Source organism: Gopherus flavomarginatus, chromosome 10, assembly GCF_025201925.1.
Source record: "Gopherus flavomarginatus isolate rGopFla2 chromosome 10, rGopFla2.mat.asm, whole genome shotgun sequence".
NCBI classification, from domain to species: domain Eukaryota; kingdom Metazoa; phylum Chordata; order Testudines; family Testudinidae; genus Gopherus; species Gopherus flavomarginatus.
This window is the reverse complement of record NC_066626.1, coordinates 28481339-28499899: the sequence shown is the minus strand read 5'-3', so window position 1 is coordinate 28499899 and position 18561 is coordinate 28481339. Positions and strand designations below refer to the sequence as shown.

General features: G+C 42.8%; 1 long non-coding RNA gene across 1 annotated transcript in view; it reads right to left on the bottom strand.

The window, feature by feature from the left end:
• Positions 1-5335: 5335 nt before the first annotated feature.
• LOC127058984 (uncharacterized) overlaps positions 5336-18561 on the bottom strand; it is a 115649-nt gene continuing 102423 nt past the window's right edge. The window contains exon 3 of the long non-coding RNA XR_007776518.1: positions 5336-5423. This is a non-coding gene — a long non-coding RNA (uncharacterized LOC127058984). The remainder of the gene's footprint in view (positions 5424-18561) is intronic.

The window sequence follows — 18561 nt, the reverse complement described above, 5'->3', positions numbered from 1 at the left end:
TTAAGAACCTGATTGATTTTTCCTTGTTTTGGAATCCAAGGGATTGAGTCTAAACTCACCAGGGATTGGGGGGGGGGGGGAAAGGAAGGGAATGGTTAATTCCTCTTTGTTTTAAGACCCAAGGAGTTTGGATCTGTATAGCTTCCCAAGGCAACCCAGGGAGGGGAAAGTCTAGGGGGGGAAAAAGGAGGGGGAATGGTTTATTTCTCCTTGTTTTAAGACCCAAGGGGTTTGGGTCTTGGGTTCCCCAGGGAAGGTTTTTGGGGGAACAGGAAGTGTGCCAAACACTATATTTTGGCTGGTGGCAGCGTACTAAATTTAAGCTAGTAATTAAACTTAAAAGTGATCATGCAGGTCCCCACTTTTTGGACGCTAAAGTTCAAAGTGGGGAAAAAAACCTTGACATGGTGGCACAGCGGTGGGATTGAGTTTAAGAACCAAAGCCAGTGAGTTTTTTTTCCTCTCCTTTCTAGCTGTATGGAAAGCAGTCTGAGGGCAGAAGTGTTAAGTTTTTTAACAAGGTCTTTGTTAAGAGGGGGCTCAAGCTGTGAGCCAGCAGACAGCCAGCAAAAGGCATTTACAAGTGAATTGTTTTCTGTCTTTCTACCTCTCGGACATAGCTAGTTAGAAAATCTCTGTTAACTAAGCAGTCAGTAAGCTGCAGAGGGGGTGGCCAGCACAAGAAAGCAGGAACAATGAGTTCCAAGGAAGCCGTTAAACAGGAATTGGCAAAACTAGAAGCAGCAGAGAGAGACAACGAACATAAGAAACGGATGGAACTAATTAAGGCAGAAATAGCCAGGGAAGAAGCAGCCCACAAAAGAGAAGAACAAGCCAAAGAGGCTGCCCACAGGAGAGAGAGAGAGAGAGAGAGAGGAAACAAAAAGAGCTGGAGATCCAAAGGGAGGCCCACCAGCAGGCCCTGGAATTAGCAAAGGCTAAGCCAGATGTTCCAGCCAACCCTAACAACGCTTCTCCAGGTACTGTTTCCCATCCCAGAAAATTCCCCACCTACAAGGCAGGTGATGACACTGAGGCCTTCTTAGAAAATTTTGAAAGAACTTGCCATGGGTACAACATCTCTACAGACCAGTACATGATAGAGCTAAGGCCACAGCTCAGTAGACCCTTAGCAGAGGTGGCGGCTGAAATGCCTAAGGAACACATGAATGATTATGAACTTTTTCAAACCAAGGCCGGATTCAGAATGGGGCTAACACCTGAGCATGCCCGTCGGCGGTTCAGAGCCCTAAGGTGGAAACCAGATGTGTCATTCTCCCGACATGCCTACCATATTGGAAAGAATTGGAATGCTTGGATATCAGGAGCAAATGTTAAATCTCTGGACGAGCTGTCCCTCCTAATGCAAATGGAACAGTTCTTAGAGGGTGTTCCTGAGGAAATAGAAAGGTACATTCTAGATGGGAAGCCCAAAACTGTAACCGAGGCGGGGGAGATTGGAGCCAGATGAGTGGAAGTGGCAGAAAAGAAAAAAGCTATTAGCAAGGGACGGGAATATCACCAGGGCAAACAGAAAATAAACCATATCACCAAAGGCAACCCAGGGAGGGGAAAGTCTGGGAGGGGGAAAGGTTTATTTCTCCTTGTTTTAAGACCCAAGGGGTTTGAGTCTTGGGTTCCCCAGGGAAGGTTTTTGGGGGAACAGGAAGTGTGCCAAACACTATATTTTGGCTGGTGGTAGCGTACTAAATTTAAGCTAGTAATTAAGCTTAAAAGTGATCATGCAAGTCCCCACTTTTTGGATGCTAAAGTTCAAAGTGGGGAAAAAACCTTGACAGCATATCTTCCAGAAATGCATCTAGTCTGGATTTGAATACATCAAGAGATGAAGAATCACTTCACTCCAGTAGCTAGTGCCAATGGTTAATCACCTTACCGTTAACAAGCGGTGTCTTCTTTCTAATTTGTGTTGGTGCGGCTTCAGCTTCTTGCCATTGGCTTCATGTTATGCTTTTCTTTGCTAGTTTAAAGAGCCTTTTAGTACCCAGTATTTTCTCCCCAATGGTATACTAGGAGATTGTATTCCTGGCTCTGCCAATTTCTTGGGCAAGTCGCTTCAACTATCTGAGCCTCAGTTTCCTCATCCGTAAACTGAGGATAAGAACCACCACCAGCAGCTTTCTTTGCAAAGTGCTTTGAGATCTTCAGATTAAAGTGCTAAACAAGAGCTAAGTAATTTTATTATACAGACTATAGATTATATGTTATTAAATACATTAGATTGTAATAGTGTATGTAACCCTTCTGCCCCTCTGAGTTTGCAGCAACAAGGGCCGGGTTCAGTATCCAGGGGTTCCGTTCAATAACCCAATGCCAAACCAGCTCGAGCCCCCACCCAGTGACCTGGGAAAATCTTACACACACCCCTAGGCGCCTCAAAGAGGCAATGCTTCCCCTCTCGCAAGCACAGAGTCTCGGTGTAGCTGAAAAGGTTTAATACATGAGATAAACAACAAACACTAAATTGGGAAAAACTCCTCAACTAGAGTTCATAGACCAAACCGTGAGCAAAGACCCACCCCAGGAAATTGGGCTGTGTCCTCTTTCCTGGGCTCTTGAGTCCAGCAACCCCCCAAATCACCCACAGTCCCAAAAGTCCCACAATCCCAAAAGTCTCTGTCCTGGGTTAGTGCAGCCCCAAAGTTCAAGAGTCTATCTGCAGAGGTCCCCCCCTCAGCCTGGGCAGAAAGGGGCATCTTACGTGTCTGGGGCCAACTGCCCTGCCTCTCCGTGGGTTCTGCTCCCGCCTTCTCCACGAACTGCTCCGCTTTACCAGCCGCTCCACTCTGCTCCTCCAGCCGTCCTTACAAACTGCTCCGCTCCACCAGCTGCTCTGCTCCACTAGCTGTCCCGTGAGCTGCTCCAGTTGTCCCTGCAAACTGTTCGCTCTGTGGGCCGCTCCACCCGTCTCACAGCTACTCCGCTCTGCCAGCCGCTCTGCTCCACCAGCTGTCCCGTGATCCGCTCCAGCCGTCCCCACAAACTGCTCCACTCCGCCAGTGGCTCTGTTCCACAGTATAGCTTTGGGCTCCCCACTAGTTAGCACAGTACTCAGTGCTCTCAGCTCAGTAATTTCAGCTCTTCAGTGATTTTCAGCTCTTATTGATCTCAGCTCTTAGTAGGGGAGCCCCAGTGCTAGTGCACCATTAGCCCAAAGTGAGTTCAGCTCAGTAACCTGTATTTAAATTCTTAAGGGAATAAAAAATCAACTCTAACATTCCACAGTGGAGAGAGGAGGGGCTAGAACGGGTGCTTCTGGCTCCACAAGGAGACTGCACCACCAGACACAGATATCTGTCCCCAGCCTCTCTCAATTCTCTGGGTTTTGGAACCCATGTCCCTTGTCTAGCAAGTACCACCCAACTGAGGGTGAGTCATTTGTCACCAAGCAGTCCCACAGCTTGGCAGTCTGGGATAGGGTAGGTGTGCCTATGCAAATACACTCTCTGAAATTCTTTCCACTAGATGTCAGTGTAGAGCTTATCCTGACACTGCTTACATGTATATAATCTGTTGTGAAATATACATGTTAAATAGTCAGTGTTCCCTTTTCATATACTTTCTAAATGCACTTTAAATACTGTAGGACTGTATCCTCCATTTTTTAAAAACATATTATTGTGTTTGATATTGTAATCTTATATCTTTTAACAATCTAATCATATATAAAATAAGTTATTAGTCTGACAGCACTACACTGGAACTTAGCATGCTATGCAACACTCTGATTCAGGGCTAGGAGAGTTTGGCAGCAGCCAATGCAGGACCTTTGACTAGTTGGCTGTGCAACACATTCATGTAGATATGATCAATCCCATAAACAACTGTACTTTTTCCTAGTGTTCCCCCCCCCCCGTTTAAGCAACCAAGTAATAGCTCTTTTACAAGCTGTAGAATATGGAGTAGGCTAAATCTATATTTCACAAACAAAGAAAAAGGTGAAGTGGCTATTGCAAAACGTCATAGAGGATAGACAAGTCAATGAGTATCATTTTCCCTACTCCTAATCAATTGCAGCAAATCATAGAAGCACCCTCAGTAGATCATTCAGGAAAACAGGAGTCAACATGCTTCGCGCCCTAACCTACCCTTGCGTTTGTCAAAAAGGAGCAGGGCAAATCGTGACCCATTCAACCAGTGAACGTGAGGGCGGGGTTTCCTGGACTGTCACAGTGTGAAATGGTACAAGAAGCTTGGTCATGAGGGCTAGAGCTCTTTCTTTGCTCTCACTGTGCCAAACAGTCCTCCACCATGCAGAGGACTGTGGGAAGTTTCCAACAGGATTATCTCTTTAATATATTTTTATTATAAAACTTGGGAGATATTAGTCCTTAGCTTGTCACTGCATGTAATATTTTCATTGCTATGCACATAAATGTAACCATTCAATTCCATAGAGCATCAGGGAAGTGGGGCAGCTAAATCTAGTGTATTGCATGGAACATTTGTCACTAAGTACTGCATGCAATTCCCTTTGCATTTAGGCTTACACATTTTTAAGTATTTACAACAATGCAATTATGCCAGAATTCCCAGTTCAAAAGACTTCATGAATATATTGTGTGACTGCTGCCAAACATATTGTATCTGGTACGTCCAGCCATTCTGCAGAATGCACCTCTGGGACGCTGAATGTACCAGTACCAAGTCCATAATAGTGTTGTGATGCCTAGATTTCAATGAAAAGTTAGTGGAATAAATCCCTGTTGAAGTAGGAGCTGAGAAACAGCAAAGAAGTTGGCCACATTTAAATTAACACATCACAATATCTGAGACACCACAGTTGTTTCCTTTTCTAAATTTATGGAAAATTGTGGTAATACAAAAACCATTGTGAGGTAGCCGTTGATAGACGTTGAGTTCTTAACGGCAACCACTGTAATGACAGCTTTGTTCAGTTAACAGAATAGGTTAAAAAATGTCACTCATCACAAATCTAACCTATCATCTTCCACAAAAGCCCTTTCATGGAACAAACCATACCTGAACGATGGAAGGCAAGGCATCAGCAGTTTCCTCTGGGAGTCAGTTATCATTAGGCATACTGAAAATCATTTTTCCATTCTCTTTCCTGGTCGGGGAGGGAAGTTCAATCTCCAACCCAGGTCTCTCACTGCACTAGAAAACTTCTATCAAAAGCATGTTGGAGGCTGGATGAGTTAGTGGAGGTGATCAGGAAATGCCCCTACTGACCCGCATCTTCTCTTAAAACTATCCATTTTCACCCTCCTCCAAAATAGTCAACTTCTCACCTACCAAAAACCCTCTCAGGATCACCTTATATCAGGGTCTCCTACCATGGGTCACAAAATCCCTCCCATATGACTTTTCCACTTTCGTTGGTGCCATCCTTAGAAAGATATCCTGACTTTGGGGTTGCGGCAGCCATAAAAATAACCATTCTGAAATGAAGGACATGTTTTAAATAGTAAATCTATGACAAAGTAAGGTATAACAACCCATTTATGTAATTTAGTGCATAATTAAAAAAGTACATTAACATTTGTAGTTAAGTTATACAGCAAAAACAATTTAAATGAAGTCTGCATGAATCAAGAGAATTTGCATTTTGCAGTTGGTTGTAGTTTTAACAGTAGGAAAAAAGCTAGATACGTTAGAAGAAAAAATTAGCTGTATAGATATTAAAATGTGAGTTTGCAAAAAAGTCTAAATTTTAAGAAAAGCCAGAATCTTAAAAACAACATACAAAAAGGGAACCTAAATGAGAATCAGTTCTTGGCAATGGCAATGCTGGTGTTGGCGGGATTGTCTTTTGGCAGTGGACAAAGTTCAAAGATGAAGCTCTGCTACGTCAACTTCAATGGGGCCAGGATTTCATCCTGCATGTCTATGCCGGTAGAGCTATCAGATGCTTTCAATACAGCTGATCATTAGGTGATGTTCAGATGCATGTGAGCCTAAATGTAAGTAAGTATCATTTTTTTCTCTTAGAGAGATCCCAGAGGAGCATTATGGGTCTTTGTCACCTTAAGGACTCTTTCATGTGTGCTCAACAACATTCCACTTTGGGAGGGTTAACTAGGAGGCACAGGTTGAAGAGTTTCCAGTGTGTTCATGACGCTCAGTTTTCTCCACTTGGTCTCAGAGTCAAGTAGTGACTTGATGGAGGAGCACAAACCCAGAGAAGACTGACAGTATGCTGGTAGATTGCTCCCCAATCAGGATAATAGCCCTTCTAACTTGTCCATCATTTGTTAATTGAGTTTGTAATTGGGTGCCTTGTAAAACACCAGCTGCTGCTAGATGATCCTAGGGCAGTAGTGACCAGACTGATCCTTTCACTAACATTATAACATACAGCCTTTATTACAATCATCCATGCCTTTGTCCAGGGCCGGCTCTAGGCACCAGCTCAGCAAGCAGGTGCGTGGGGCGGCCAAGGGGAAGGGGCAGCAGGTCAGGCTCTTCGGCGGTGGGTCCCTCGGTCCCTCTCGGAGGGAAGGACCTGCCGCCGAATTGCCACCAACGAAGAAAGTGGCATGGTGGAGTGGCTGCCTATAGCTTCCTTCTCCCCCGCCCCAGCCGCTTGGGCGGCAAAAGCCCTGGAGCCAGCCCTGCCTTTGCTACTACTACTCTAGTAAACACTGCACCTAAATTAGCCTAGAAACAAGGGGATACAGACAGCAGTGACCCTCACATTAAGAGATACTTCTTGCTGTGAGCATATGATGTTAGTGCTATGCCAGCAGGAGTTCTATGTGATTCTTCTGAACTACAAAGCTCTAAATTGCTTGGAAGCTGCCTAACTGAGAGACCATCTTTATCCCCGTGTGATAATGAATTCCATCTTGTCATCTACAATATCCATAGTGTGTTGATCTTTGGGTCATGCTGAGAACCCCAAGCGTTTGGCAAGAGATCTATTTGGGGATGGCTGAGGTTTGGATTTGGGATGGTTATGACATTTTTTAGGAGATGGACTAACAATTTAAAGGAACATGGGTGAGAAATTTAAGTTGAGGATGTGCTGACTTGCGTGGAACAAGGCTGTTGACTTTCTCACACTTCACTCCCCACTCCTGCCGTAAGTTTTGTTATATTTTAAATTTAGTAGGTTACCTGGAGTCTTGCATAAATGTCTTCTTTTTCTATATCTGTACTGAAATTGACTTAAATTAAAATGCTGCTCCATTACAATAGCTGTTCCTTTGCTGCACAAAGCAGTGCAAGTTTTCTAATATCTTCTCTCTGCTACAGCTAAACAAGGTAATGCAATTTTCCTTTGGGGATAACATTATTCTGAGAGGAAATTAATATGGCCATCACATCATATATGTGATTTTAATTTAGCAATTTTGCATATTTAACACATTGTACTAAAAAGGATTGTATGGTAGCTTTTATCTAGTACATTGGCCTTAAGTACTGCCTTAATCAGAAGAGAAAAGATAAGAGGTTTGTACATGTACCAGGTGTTAATGATAACAATATTATAGCTCTTAATATACTTGTTAAAATTTCTGGATTTTAAAAGGCACAGGAACAAAATTATGTCAAGATTTCAGAGTGATGTTGCTAGAAAAAAAATCTTAATGTGTTTGTAATACACCACCACTTAACATTGCATTAACATTTATAATATTAGGCCAATGCTTTATATTTTTCAGAATATTGCTGATATATGGAAAACATAATATACACTTCAAAAAACAATTCATGCTAATAGCCCATGCAATTTGAAAAATTGTCAGCTACATCACAGATTCTAGATTGCAGACACAAATTTTGAGTGTATTTATGCTATTTTAAAAAGTAATGAATGAAATAAAGTAACCAAAGTAGTCACTGGCAGTGGGAATTTGGCTGTTACTCACAGTCTTTTTTGTGTTCAGTCAGCTATTTGCAGTCTCAGGTCTAAGCTGACTGGCGCCGCAAGCCTAGGAGGAGGGAGAAGTGAAGCAGCTCACCCCTGCTCTGCCTCCGCCCCAAGCACGCCATCACTGCTTCACTTCTCCCGCCTCCCAGGCTTGCGGCGCCAATCAGCTTAGGCGCTACAAGCCTGGGAGGCGGGAGAAGTGAAGCAGCCACGACGTGCTTGGGGAGGAGGTGGGCAGAAGTGAGCTGGGGTGGGAAGGTCCCCTGCATGCTTCCCCCACCCCCTTACTTGCTGCAGGCGGCCCTCCCCTCCCTCCCCTGCCCCAGCTGCCTCCGCCTAAATGCCAGCAGTGACTGGGGCGGCCGAAGATCCGGCCGCCATGGTCGCCGTGAAGAAAATGCCGCCCCCCCCCAATCCTAGAGCCCTAGGCAACAGCCTAGGTCACCTAAATGGTTGCACTGACGCTGGTGGGAGGAGTGTTTAAGGAGCTTTCCCTTCATGTTCAATGTTCAGCTCAAGGTTCACTTGGATTTCTAGTCCCCACACTTGGTAGAGCGCAGGGACTGCTCATTCTGTGAACCTTTGAGATCCCAATCATGCCAAAGAGGATGGGGAGGGAGGGGGTGTTGAAGACATGGCTCCTTTGGCCCAGTTCTCCCTTCAGAATGGACCCTATTTTGTTCTGAGTGAACCCAACTGCTGGATCCAATGTGCTTCTAAGTCCCCTGGATCTGGGTAGTAACTGGTCATGGTTCCTAGCTCTGGGTCTCCCAGGAACACTCCAAGGTACAGAACCCATCTCTGACATTCTTCTTCAGCAGTGGGATCCCCAGCCTGGCTGTCAGACTCTGAACCCAGTGACTCCCTCCAAAGTTCCACCTCAGCATCAGCACACTGAGCATCTCAATTAATGCCTTCAGGGACATCATGTCAGGAAAGCAAAACTTAGAAAAGGAATTTAACTACTCAGTGTTGCCATCTCTGATGATTTTGTTGTGAGTCTTATGATAATCATTGTTTTCCTTAAAGACCCGGCTCTTGGAGTCAAGTGGATGTGTGATGATTTTAGCCTTCATTCTTAAAGAATAAGCAAATATCTAGCCTTCATGGCTGTGAAGAAATGTGATCCCAGTGCACCCTAAATGCACAAAAAGCAGAAGGCAAATCTATTTTGACATAAATTTCATGATTTTAAAGCTAATCTGATGATTTTTGGTGAGACTACCTAGTGATTTTTGAATATATGAAGTTGGCAGTACTGACTACAGCAATGCTTCTCAAACTTTCGTACTGGTGACCCCTTTCACACAGCAAGCCTCTGTGTGCAACCTCCTTATAAATTAACACTTTTTTACATATTTAACACCATTATAAATGCTGGAAGCAAAGCGGGGTATGGGGTGGAGGCTGACAGCTTGCAACCCCCCATGTAATAACCTCATGACCCCCGAGTGGTCCCAATCCCCCGTTTGAGACCCCATGGACTACAGGCTCTTTGCATTTAACAAAGCATACTAGAAAGTTATAAATCTTTGCAAAATACAAAATTATGAATGCAGCATGTCCTGGTCTGTTCTGCACCCTACTGTGAGTCCTGGGTTTCAGAAGCATCCTTATGCTATGCAGACTTTCTTGCTTCTGTGTAGAGAGCCATTCAAATAAATGTGCCTATAGGTAAAAGAACCAATTGTTCCAGTAGGGAAGAGCCATTCAACACTGATAGCTCCTGATTGTTCTATCAGAGCTTCTCAGAGACAGGATTTCCACTATGTGTTAAATCACCACCACAAATGATACAATCCACAAGATGCATAACACAACATGAAGGTCGCACTTTAAAGTTCACAGTACAAAAATCAACTTTCTGAAGAGTGGAGTTCACAATTTGAGACAGACATATCCCCAGTCTGTCACATGGCTGGTATGAGACATGAGCTGTGTCCACCAGGGTGAAGCAACTTAAAGGGCAGCATAACTTGCACAGTTCCTACCAAGACACTTGGAGTGGTACCCCTGAGGCAGAAGCTTTCCTCAAGCTCTATCCCTGGGCAGTGCATCTCCCTAATGCACTTACTGCAAGGCAGTAGTTACATGCTACCATTTTAGCCCTAAATAGGTATTGCTCGGCAATTTTTCTACTACTAATGATATAATAATTCAAGCATTCAATACTGTCAGGCCAATTGTGCCCTCCACTCATGAAGCAACTTTGAAGTCAAATGGAAGGGGTATGGTGTGTCTACCAGATGTAATAGGAGGCAGAATTTGGCTGTTTGTGTTTTACACTATATGTCTTGTTTGGCGTGTGATGTGCCTCTCTAGGTTCTCATAGACTCATAGATGTTAAGGTCAGAAGGGTCCATTATGATCATATAGTCTGACCTCCTGCACAATGCAGGCCACACAATCTCACCCAACCACTTCTATAACAAACCCCTAACCTATGTCTGAGTTATTGAAGTCTTCAAATTGTAATTTGAAGACCTCAAGCTGCAGAGAATTCTCCAGCAAGTGACCCTGCCCCATGCTGCAGAAGAAGGCGAAAAACCTCCAGGGCCTCTGCCAATCTGCCCTGGAGGCAGGGCCGGCTCCAGGCCCCAGCGCGCCAAGTGCATGCTTGGGGCAGCATGCAGCGGGGGGTGCTCTGCTGGTTGCCGGGAGGGCATGCCTGCGGGAGGTCCACCGTAGCCGCAGGACCAGCAGACCCTCCGCAGGGATGCCTGCGGGAGGTCCACTAGAGCCGTGGGACTGGCGAGCGGCAGAGCACCCTCCACGGCGTGCTGCTGTGCTTGGGGCGGCGAAATGGCTAGAGCTGGCCCTGCCTGGAGGAAAATTCCTTTCCGACCCCAAATTTTAAACCAAAGTTAAACCCCAAAGTTAAACCCTGAGCATGTGGGCAAGACTCACCAGCCAGCACCCAGGAAAGAATTCTCTGTAGTAAGTCAGATCCCATCCCATCACAGACCACTGGGCATACTTATGATGACATCACTACTATTTCAGGTTCACAATCATAGGTAATATGAGATCATTGGATCCTTTTGATGTGTGCATAGGCTTACTGCGCAATTACTTTTATAGGGTCCTTCATATGCACCATCTTTCACATCTTCGATATTACTTTCAAAAGGATTGGTAATGTGTTTCATTTTCCTTGCTACTATGATGTAATTTTTGTATGCCTGTCCTAACAACCCTAAGGGGCTGATGTTAAGAGGTGTGGAACATCTACAACTCTATCTGAAAGAAATGGGACATGTGGGGGCTTGGCGCTTTGGATATTCAGGCCCTAACTGTAATCATTATAATCATAGGAAACAATGACAATGGCAGTGGGTAAATTACACAAGTCACTGACATTATTATAAGTAATGCCAGATATGTCTATGCCAACTCTTGTAGCTTAAGAGATATGATCCTGTAAATTCTGAAATCAGAAGAGACTTATTTATAGCATTCATCTCTTGAAATCAGTATTTTAATCTTTCAGGCCAGTTAGTTCTTTGTGGAATCTACATATGCACATATTGTGCCTATTTATACCTAGCATTGTCTACTGCTTTTGTCACCAGTTTATCTCTGGGAGAATCTGGAAGAGGATTTTGGCCAGCAGTTTAACAAATACTAGGAAACAGTGCAACTGGGATGAAGGTATTAAAGGTTTTGAAGGAAATATGAATTTCATGAGGATAAGATTTTAAATAGCAAATCAGAATAAAAGTGGTTGTATGTGAGACCAAAACAAACAAAACCAAACCTTTAAGCCTCTCCATTTTGGTTATATGTTTTAGGGAAGTGCACTTGCTGCCCTACAATGTCACAAGTTAAGTCTTTGTATTTTTTTTCTGCCAAATTACCAATTATGCTACATTTCCCTGTGCCAAGTTATTTTCTACAATCATCTTTAACCCATCAGAAAAGTCTTATAGTTAGAGAGCAACATGGAGAAGATCAAATTGCTTTTAGAAGGTGAGAAATAGCAACACTCTCTGGCAAGCTAGAATGATTTTTAAGATCATGCTCCCATGAGTTTGCAACAGAGAGCTTAGTTTAAGAGCTCTAAAAGAGATATAGAAACTTCCAATCAGGTGCCACAAAGATTGCTTTTAGGTCTTGTCATATTTTACATCATTTCATCACTTGGTACTTTTCAAGCAAGACTAGACCCAGTGTTAAGGAGTCAATAAGAGGAGGATTGGGTCCTAAGAATATATGGCTAAATTGTGGCCATGCCAGGAGCCCTGAAGAAGGAACAGTGAATTGAGCTGCTCCTGAAGCGGACCAGAAAACAGATCATAACTCTCTAACTCTGACTTCTGGGCTCCCCTTGCACAGTGTGCTTGGTTTATATCAGGCAAAGTGTATGTCCCCTGGAGTGCTGGCTAGTACATTGGAAAGGTGCGACCAAGGTTCTGTCCAATCCCACCTCTATGGCCACGTCCAGACTAGGTATTAAAATCGATTTTAGATACGCAACTTCAGCTACGGGAATAACGTAGCTGAAGTCGAATTTCTAAAATCAAGGTACTCACCCGTCTGGACGGCGCGGCATCGATGTCCGCGTCTCTCAGTGTCGATTCCAGAACTCCGTTCGGGTTGATGGAGTTCCGGAATCGATGTAAGCGCGCTCGGGGATCGATACATCGCGTCCAGACTAGACGCGATATATCGATCCCCGAGCAATCGATTTTAACCTGCCGATGCCGCGGGTTAGTCTGGACGTGCGTATGTGTTGGGACTTGGGGGGGGGAGGGCTGGCTGTGAAGGCTACATAGCCCCATGCTCTTACCCAGAGTATGACAGGCTCATGAATAATGCAAACAGATGACTTAGGTCTACACTGCAGTGTAAGCCTAGGGTTAGTGCAACTCAAGTCAGCGGACCCTGGATTAGAGAACCCAGGACTTGAATATCTTTACATAATCAACCCTTGGATAAAGAATTTTCTAAGCTGAGTGTGAACCCAGGCCTTCAGTGCCCGCACAGCTATTAAGTTCAGCCAATCATATTCCGGACTTCTTAGCACCCTTCTGAAATGTGGCCGCTCTAGCCCTTTGTTTGTGGTGTAGTTTGGCAAAAGGACTGTCTATGGGTCAAAGAAAGTCAGTCTCTAGGATTGTGGGACACTTTTGGCAGATTCTCAGAGCATGAATCCATGAGGGATGAGGCTACACTTCAAAGCAGCAGGGCATGAACCCTGGATGGCAGCTACACTCAGGCCTAGACCCTCTACCCCCTGTGGGGTCCTGGGACCCTGGATTAGTGAAATTTAGATCTAGATTGAGAGGGTAGATTTGAACTTTGGGCTTACACTGTAGCGTAGACAACCCCTGAACATGTTTATTATCACATTGACTAAGGGCTAAGAGTGAGGCCCTATTGTACCAGGTACTGTACAAGCATAGTGCAGACACAAAGAGCTTATAGTCTAAATAATGCCCCCTTTTGCCCAAGTATGGAAGCAAACTTTGGACCAAGATAGCATAAAGGACAATTAAGTAGGGGTGGAGCTAATATGCTGTTCCACCTCCAACTTTTATGGTTCCCTCCTTGAGCACAGGAGTTTTCAGCTAGTCAGATATACATTAGGCTATGTCTATTTGTTTCTTCATATGTACATATTTATATAATGGACCAAATGTTTCTTGCCTTACTAATATCAATGGAGCTATTTGTGAGAGTAAGGCAATAGAATTTGGCCTAGTAAGTGTAAGATATGCAAGAATAGGAATTTTGTGCAGGCATTGAGGTGTTTTAGAAAATTTAGCCCCATGTATTTTTCTCCTGATGTTGAGACTTACTTTTGTTGTTATATCTGAAAACAAACCATAACTATTTCTGTATTCCTTACAACAAACTTTGAACAAGCTCAAAGAACTATTTGTGCCAAACCATGATAAAAAGATGATATGATTCCATTAAACAAATCAATAGTATGCTCTCGCCTGGAATACCAAGTTCAGTTCTGGTCACCCTAATTCCATGAGGAATTTTTATGTTGAGATTGTATTTATTTTTATATTATATACATATACACACACACACAAACTTTAAATGAAAACTTCTCACTCACGTATTTAACAACAATGGGTCCAATGCTGAGATGTTTACTCAGTAAACTATTCATCCTCCTGGGCCATCTTGACTAAAGAAATTAACATTATCAAGGGTTTTGATTCTGGAACAGGAGGGGTGGCCCAGTCAGATCATGGACAAGAACGCCCACCAGCCATAAGTTGTTCCAATTGTGTGTGATGCTGGTTCAGGGCCACCTGTTCCTGTTGGCTTGCCAGCTGCCACTGGAACCAGTGCTGCTGCTGCAACTCATTATTAGGTCTGGAAGAATTATATCCATTGTCCATCCCACCCTGACCTAACAGGTAGGACACATGAACATACAAGTTCTGGAAATAAACCATAAAACTGAATAGCATTATTTTGGGCAGAGATTATTTCAAGCAACTAACAAAAATCAAGAGAGTCCTGACTCTATAAGGTTCATATACAAAGGGAAAGAGCTCGGTTTTTCTCAGCTTTTCCCTTAGGGCTTACTCCATCTCAGGGCACTAACTCCAGGAGCATCCTTCAATTCCTTCTGAGCCTGTCTCTCTGCTCCATTTTTAAGAGCACTGAAAGGAGTCAGTGGTCACAACAATTACTCTGTGGCATTCCCTTAAAGATCGATGCAGTAAGGGCAGGTAGGCATAGTCAGTCCTTTTATAGAAAAACAGGGATAACTCCCCCACACTTTTCTAGGTCTGGGTAGTGCTTACTCCAATTCCTATTACCAAGATTACCCATGTAGTTTAAGTCACCTTTGACTTTTCCATTTTCTGGTGCCTGCCTGGATCCTAGTATAGGCTAGAACAGTCTCCGAATTTGTATATCTACCCCCTTTATGCTGCCAAGATGGCATAAATTTGCCATAGTCAGTGGGCATCCATGAGATACTTCAATGACTCAGCCATTGCAATATGGGAGATGTTCCACAGCTGAGTGCCATGTCCTGATTCTCTCCTGTGGGCAATGAGGGACTCAGAATGAGAGCTCCCATAAGGCACTATGGTAGCTCAGGAGCAGAGGTTAACATTTCTTCAAAAGGGAACCACCCCCCTCCCCGCCCCAACCACGACAAAACATTTCTATTCAGGTCAAACTAAACATTTTGTTTTGCTTTCTTGACTGAAAATCCCACTGAAATTGATCTTTTCAAATGGAAAATTTTGATTGACTAGAGCCCATTTTCCAATGGGAAAAGTTTCAAATGTTTTTGATAAGTCCTAATTAGTTGATGGTTATTAATCATAACTTGAAATAAACAGGCACACTTCTTTAAATATTCATTAGTTCACAGTTTCGTAAATTAAAAGGGCACACGCAGAGAACATTTGAAGTTTCACAATACTAGGTTATGCTATTCAAGATTTTGTCTGTGCTGAAGTCTGTAAAGCTCTGAAACATTATTTTCTAATTGTCATTAAAGCTATACTAAAAAGTTCCATATGAACTCCAGTCGAGAAATATTACAAATCAAATTGCTTCTACCTTGGCATTTATTCTACTAAATGCTGCAAATTGATCCATTTCTAAGGTGTAAGTATTACTCCTTTGGAATTTCATTTATTATTTGCTGGGACACAAAAGTAAAAACTGAGTCAAGAATTAATCCTGTGCCAAGTGGAAGATGAGGGAAAAGGTGAATATTTTTTCACTATGATGTTTATTTCTGTACTGAAGAAATATTTAGAAAAAATAATCTGCTATACTTTCTTCCTCCTCTGATTATAAAGGAGTCTTCAGATAACTGGCCTGATTCAGAAACCTCTACAGCTTTGCAAACAGAATTATCCATATCACCTCATCATTCTCCTATTTAACTCATATCCACAGCTGGTTTTGTTCTATATTTACCTGGGAAAATGTATTCCAGTTCCAGAAGAGGAAAACTTCATATTTATTTATATATAGGAGAGTTGGTCAGGAATTTTCCAGTGAAACTTTCAAATCAGTAAATATCAAATTTGTTGCAAGTGAAACAGTTCACAAGAAATGGATGGTTACATGAATCTCCAGACTTTTTTTTTTTTTGGGGGGGGGAGAAGAGTTTCAAAATTGTCAACACAAAAAGGTCTCTCCTCCCCCCAGTCCAATCCAACTTTTGACAAAAAGTTTTGTTCATTTTTGCTAAAAAAAGGTTATTTTTCTGAAAGGTTGAAATCACCACATTTTGACATTATTGCAATGAAAATTTTCTGTTGACCTAATTGTGAAAATGTTTTCAAATTCTCAATTCAAACGTTTTTGAAAGTTTGACTTCCCAGCCTAATTCAAGGCAGGAAAAAATGTCAATATTCAAAACTCTCAGAGGACAGTTTTTTTTTTAAACCCAGCTCTAAAATCTAGTAATATAGCTGTTCATAACATTGTACAGGCAAACTCTGCCTTAAGGAGCCTGCAATCTAGACTCATCTTCTTTTGCACATATTGTTATTAAAATGTAGCCTCAGAATCAGCCCCAATGCATTTAGGGTACTCTAAGAAACTCAGGTCAATGTCTAGTATAATTTTAATTATTTCCTTTCTTTCTCTGTTATAGAATATAGTAAATCTAGGGGTCAGGTGTACTATAATATTTCAGAACAGTGTCTCAACAATAATCAGCAATTCCAAATTGTCCTCTTCATTATCAATCGGATGTTCCCTCCATAGCTTGATCAATAGTTTCTAAGAAAGCCTCCCATTAAATTACAGCACATGCCTTATCTCGTCCCCTTTTACTTATTACCTGCAGTGGGACAGTTATCACCCTTCATTTCACTTTTCCCTCAATCACTGCAGATGCACTTTGAGTGGGGAGGATACATTTACCTGTGTAGCTTCAAGGGAAGGCTTTAGTAAGGCTCATTGAATTTTTTTCCACTAAAGAGAGTAATAAAGGAAAAAAACCAAAGGGGTAAAAATAATTTTTATTCCATTTGATCTGAAGCAGAACAATTTTTCCATTTTCAGTTGATTTTGAAACTGATTGTTGCAAGTTGTGTGCACACACACAAAAAACCCAGAAAAATTGTGAAAAAAACCTTTGATTTGCACACAAGAGTTGTTTGACATTTGATACAAAAGGCTTATTAGGTTTTTGATCAGCCCTAGATTTTAGCAAGCCAATGTAGTCTGCTGGGGTGGGTAAGTCAATCAAGGCTTTTTCCTTAACACCACCACTTCCTCTTCTACTCTGGTAGTGATTCCTCAAAATACAAAGGAGACACCTTCTGAAATACTAAAAAGTAAGGGTGAAAACCTGGCTTCACAGAAGTCAATGTGAGTTTTTCCAGTGATTTCAATGAAGCTACATTTCACCTATATAGCATCAGGGAAAAGCAGATGCATTTTTGCCTTTCCTTCCTGACCAGAGTGGTAAACTAAAAATCCATTCAAAACAACATCTTGTTCCTCATCAGCTTTTTTGGGGTCTGTAACAGAGCTTACTACTCACCACTGGTATACCTTCTTGTGGCTTATCTGAGGATTAGCTATCACTGATCAGACACCCCTTTCTGCAGTCACTTAGCCCGTTGTCTCAATCTCCCCCTCCAGGACTCAGGTCATTTTAGTTCTCCCCTTCTGCAGGTCTGTCAATGTCTCTGTGGACAAATTGTCCCTCTGCCATTCCAGGAAACTTTCCATTCCACTTCCCCAGGGGTTGCAAGGAGAACCCAGGCCCAGGCTCTACTCTGGGTTCCAGCCCAGGGACCCTGTGCTCCACAATTATTGAGTACTTACTCCAAGTTGCTACTTCCCTGGGCTTTGTCCTACTTCTTCCTCCTCCTCCTCCTCCGGCATCTCTGGGTTTACTACCTATCTGATCTTCCTCCACTGCCTGTAGCTACTTCCCCCTTTGGCTCTTTGTCATTTCTAACAAATCTCCCTCCTGTGAGGGAATGACTGAAAACTATTTACTCCTTCAGCCCACTTCTGTTCTCAGCTTCTTAGCTTTATAGAAGCCTTGCCTGTTTCTGCCAAGGTGAGCTTCATCCTTAATTAAGGATTATTGATCCCTGGCTCTCCTCCAGGTGCAACCTATGCAATTAATTGGCCCATTTAGCCTATCTCAACCTCTTCAGGAATTGTGTGGGGTGAAAACCCCATCGCAATGCCTGTTCCTTGTTTGTTCTTTATCTGAAAGCTTTCCTAGAGTTTATCATTTTTAAGACATACAATCTAAAGAAACAGCTGTGTGGTGAAATTATGGCATTTGAACTGCTATGGTCCTCATTTTCTGAATATATCATGTTTTGAGTAAACAGTTTTCAGGGCTGTACAGAGTAAATAACAGTGTCAGAGAGAATGAGGAGGAATCAACAGCAGTGGACATAAACTCTAGAAATTGCATCATCTTATTCATTATACTTTCAAGTCACATTTCCAGCCAGCTACACTTCTATTTAGCGTTGGTTGGAGTTGCATTTTTTCACAGTCCTGATGGAATCTGGTTTATTATAGTACTTGACCTCCCTTCCCTTCTCAGGAGATGCTCACTTCTTGATATAAGGCTGGAAATGCTTAGCCACTTGGGACACATGAAACTGACTGCGATTACAAGCTGAGATTCATAATATGAGATTTCCTGTTAAGTGGTTTTTCTGATGCAGTGAAACTCTTAAAACAATGTCAATGACAAAATGCCATATGAACAGCCCTGAGTG